This window comes from Carassius gibelio, chromosome A23, assembly GCF_023724105.1.
Source record: "Carassius gibelio isolate Cgi1373 ecotype wild population from Czech Republic chromosome A23, carGib1.2-hapl.c, whole genome shotgun sequence".
Taxonomy (NCBI): Eukaryota; Metazoa; Chordata; class Actinopteri; order Cypriniformes; family Cyprinidae; genus Carassius; species Carassius gibelio.
In genome coordinates this window covers 25,630,374-25,635,373 of record NC_068393.1, presented here as the reverse complement: position 1 = coordinate 25,635,373, position 5,000 = coordinate 25,630,374, and the positions used below count along the sequence as shown (strand labels likewise).

The following is a 5,000-nucleotide window of genomic DNA, read 5'->3' as shown; positions in this document are numbered from 1 at the left end:
TTCAGTTGAATCACATGCAATTACTGTAACCCACCCTGTTAAAATCGACTTTGTGTTCATTTATCATCTCCCAGGTCAATTGGGAAACGTCTTGGAGGAGTTGGATGTGCTGCTATCAAACTTTCCTGAAGATGGTACTCCTCTGGTACTGCTTGGTGACTTCAACATCCACCTAGATAAACCCCAGGCGGCTGACTTCAACAGCTCGGCTTATAAAATCTCAAGCGAGTTTCTACTACAGCGACTCAAAATTAAGGCAACCAACTGGACCTCATCTACACGCGCGGTTGCTCTGTGGACACCTCTTCAGTTGCTCCACTGCACACCTCAGATCACTTGCTCATTACTGCTAACCTAGCAGTAGTTCTCCACAACACAGACTGAGGATAACACAACGACTCATGAACACTCTTTCTCCTCCTTCTCCCCACTCTCAGAGATGGACGTTTCCAAACTTCTCCTGTCCAATCATACCTTCGCTTACTCAATTCCTCTCTTCACTCTGGAACATTTCCCTCAGCATTCAAGCAGGCTCGGGTAAGCCCACTGCTCAAGAAATCTCTAAATCCAGTGCTTCTTGAAAACTACAGACCGGTATCCCTTCTTCCATTCATTGCAAAGACACTTGAGCGAGCTGTGTTCAACCAGCTTTCTATGTTCCTTGTACAGAACAACCTCCTGGACAACAACCAATCTGGCTTCAAAAGTGGCCACTCAACTGAGACTGCTCTGCTCTCAGTTACTGAAGCCCTGCGACTAGCAAGAGCAGCTTCAAAATCCTCGGTACTCATCTTACTGGACCTGTCTGCTGCTTTTGACACCGTTAATCACCAGATTCTCCTGTCCACCCTCAGAAAGATGGGAATCTCTGGAACTGCTCTCCTGTGGGTTAAGTCCTACCTCTCTGACAGATCCTTCAGTGTGTCTTGGAGGGGTGATGTTTCAAAGTCACACCACCTTGCTACTGGGGTTCCTCAAGGCTCAGTACTTGGACCACTTCTCTTCTCCATCTACATGACATCATTAGGATCTGTCATTCAGAAGCATGGCTTTTCTTATCACTGCTACGCTGATGACACCCAACTCTACTTCTCATTCCAGCCTGATGACCCGACGGTAGCTGCTCGCATTTCAGCCTGTCTGAGTGACATCTCTAGCTGGATGAATGACCATCACCTTCAGCTTAACCTTATGAAGACTGAACTCCTGGTGATTCCAGCTAACCTATCGCTTCATCACAACTTCTCTATACAGCTGGGCTCGTCAACCATAACTCCTTCGAGGACAGCCAGAAACCTAGGTGTTGTGATGGATCATCAGTTAAGCTTCACTGACCACATTGCTACAACGACCCGGTCCTGCAGGTTTGCCTTATACAACATTAGGAAGATTAGACCCTTCCTGTCAGAGCAAGCAACCCAACTTCTTGCCCAAGCTCTTGTTCTCTCCAGACTGGACTATTGTAATGCTCTCCTGGCTCTTCCTGCATGTACTGTCAAGCCTCTGCAGTTGATCCAGAATGCAGCAGCGAGGGTTGTCTTCAATGAGCCAAAAAAAGCTCATGTTACTCCTCTCCTCATCAGGTTACACTGGCTACCAGTAGCCGCTCTCATCAAATTCAAGGTACTGATGCTTGCCTACAAGACAACCACTGGCATGGCACCAACTTACCTAAACTCACTGGTTAAATCCTATGTGCCCTCCAGACGTTTGTGCTCTGCAAGTGAACAACGCCTTGTGGTGCCATCCCAAAGAAATTCAAAATCACTCTCACGGACCTTTTCCTGGACTGTGCCCAGCTGGTGGAATGACCTCCCAATCTCAATTCGTACAGCTGAGTCTTTACTCATTTTCAAGCAACATCTAAAGACTCATCTTTTTCGCCTGCACTTAACCTACTAATACTAGCACTTACCTTTTCTTTTCTTTCATATTCTTGGGGAAAAAAACCTGGCTATGTGTTCTGTACTAGACTAACTGAGACTTGTCATGGCGCTTGTATTCTGTTGTTGTTCTCTTGTTGACCTGACTGCTTCTATTGTTCTCATTTGTAAGTCGCTTTGGATAAAAGCGTCTGCTAAATGATTAAATGTAAATGTGTGTGTGTGAGAGAGAGAGAGAGAGGGCCCTATCATACACCCGGCGCAATGCGACGCAAGGCATAGCGCAAGTGTGTTTGCTAGTTCCAGTCCAGCACCGTTAGCATTTTCCCATCCAACACCACGTCATTTAATTAGCAAATGCATTTTAGCTAATTCTTGTGCCCATGGGCGTGCTGGTCTAAAAAAGAGGTGGGTTCAGGCGCGTTGCTTGCGTAATGCTATTTTAAGGAGCTGAGAATAGACTGCACCATAGACCAACTCAAACCTGGTCTAAAGTCTGGCGCAATGTTTTTTCTTTGTTATTTAAAGAGCGTACATGCTGCTTATTAAACAAAGGGATGCACAGCAGCACACAAACATGCCAAATATTAAAAATTGAAGGATTGCTTCAATAAGATTTTTTTTGTATGCTAAATAAATAACTAAATATCTATATATCTATATATATATATATATATATATATATATATATATATATATATGAACTAGGCTATCTTTTTGCTCACACACGAGCAGCTCCGTTTCATCTCAGAGACGCGTTCTGTCTCTGCGCTTGCCAATTTCCGCCGTGTAAATAGCAAATCTTTCATGGCACAAGTGCAACTGGCTCTTAAAGGGTGTGTGTGTGTGTGTGTGTGAGAGAGAGAGAGAGAGAGAGAGAGAGAGAGACCGAGAGACTAAGTGTGTAAGTGTGTGTGTTTGAGAGAGTGAATGTGTGTGTGAGAGAGATATTTGTAAATATTTTCATCGATAATCAAGGCTAGTGTGTCAATTTAATTATTTTAGAATATTACATAATTCATCGATGCCGTCTGTAGATATTATACACCAACCAATCAGGATCTGATACAAGAAGGTGAAATTTGATTGGACAATAATGAGAAGTGGAACGTTCTTATTCATGAATCAGATGAAAATGACATGGACAGATGAGTGGTTTGTCTCATCTAATAAATCAAATTACATCGCTGAGAAAAGGGATGCTAAATGAAGCCAAAAGTCACAATAATGGTAATCAGCATTCAGTTCACTTATATTTATGGATGATAGTCTACACCAGTGGTTTTCAACCTGTGCTTCGTGATGGTATTGCAGGTGGGCCGTCAATTACTATTCAAGATTCAAGATTTTTATTTGTCACATACACATATAGAGCATATATAACCAAATGTGAGTCAGGTCCGCTCCATGGACAGTGCAATTATTAAAGAATACAACACATAGGAAAATATACATAAATATAGCTATGAAAGAATTAAATAAAACTAAATTGGCTGTTATGTGAAGTGCAGGCGGGCAAAAGGACTTTATTATATCAGAATCAGAATGAGGTTTATTGACAGGTGTTTACACATACAAGGAATTCGTTCTCGTGACAGAAGCTCCGCAGTACAACAGAAAGACAGCGACAGAACATAAAACACATAATAAAAGAATAAAAAATACAAATAAGTAGGTAAGGAATGACAATATACACAAATTGATAATTGTATGGCAAGTATATTACAAAAAGCAGTAATGTATGTAGGCTACAGGTATATTATGTGCAAAATTTAAGTGTACACTAAGTATGTGTGTTAGATAAATAAGTGTATTTGTATAATACAGTGTTGGGAAAGTTCAATTCACAAATTTTAAAATGAACTAGTTCAGTTCATAGTTCTTTTTTCCATATGTTGCTGTGAGCTATTATTTTTCAAAATTATTGCAACAGCCCATATAGAATCACAGACAGCAATTATTTTATCAGTTTTAACAATGAAGCTATGCGTCAGATTTCATCTTCATATCCAATTTTGAATCCTTATCCAACCAGGGTTTACATTAGCATTGAGGGGACAGCACTTCCCCCTTGTTGCTTTAATGCTTTGTCTCCCATTCTCACCGACCTTGTCATAAACATCATAAAATTGTTTTAAATGATGATACGCCTTCTTGCTACATGCTGCTGTCGCCTCCATGTGTTTTTTTTGGGGTTTTTTTTTGAAGACGCGTCACGCATGCGGCGGACGGTGTTGCCAGATTGGGTGTTTTTCCGCTACATATTAAGACCCGTTTACGGTGTGTTTTAGCCGGGTTTTCGCCTGGAAGGCTCTATAGAAATCTGGCACCCTATTGAATGAAGTTAACCTGAGAGAGCGTGCCGTTCACAGACACCAGAATGAACGAGTTGACAGTAACGTTCATCAGGCATTAATACAGCACGTTCAGTTCACGTTCGCCCAAAATATGAATGAGTTCATGAACTATCCTTCAATGAACGCGTTCAGGCACAACACTGGTATAATAGTGTTGTGTGTTCCACAGCTGTTCATAAGATGGATTGCCTGAGGGAAGAAACTGGTCCTGTGTCTGGTCGTTCTAGTGCTCAGTGCTCTGTAGCGTCGACCAGATGGCAACAGTTCAAAGAGGGAGTGTGCTGGATGTGAGGGGTCCAGAGTGATTTTGACAGCCCTTTTTCTCACTCTGGATAAGTAGAGTTCTTGAATAGATGGGAGAGTTGAACCGATGATTTGCTCAGCAGTCCGGACTACCCTCTGTAGTCTTCTGAGGTCAGATTTAGAAGCTGAGCTGAACCAGACAGTTACTGAAGTGCAGAGGATGGATTCAATGATGGTGGAGTAGAACTGTTTCAGCAGCTCCTGTGGCAGGTTTAACTTCCTCAGCTGGCGGAGAAAGTACAACCTCTGCTGGGCCTTTTTTACGATGGAGTCAATGTGAATGTCCCACTTCAGGTCCTGAGAGATGGTGGTTCCCAGGAGCCTGAATGACTCCACTGCAGTCACAGTGCTGTTCATGATGGTGAGTGGGGGGAGAGCAGGGGGGTTTCTCCTGAAGTCCACGATCATCTCCACTGTTTTGAGCGTGTTAAGCTCCAGGTTGTTGAGACTGCACCAG

At 42.7% G+C, this 5,000-nt stretch overlaps 1 protein-coding gene across 1 annotated transcript in view; it reads left to right on the top strand.

The window, feature by feature from the left end:
- The window catches only part of LOC127944625 (disks large homolog 4), a 55,634-nt gene that overhangs the window by 12,964 nt on the left and 37,670 nt on the right, over positions 1 to 5,000 (top strand). The window lies entirely within an intron of this gene.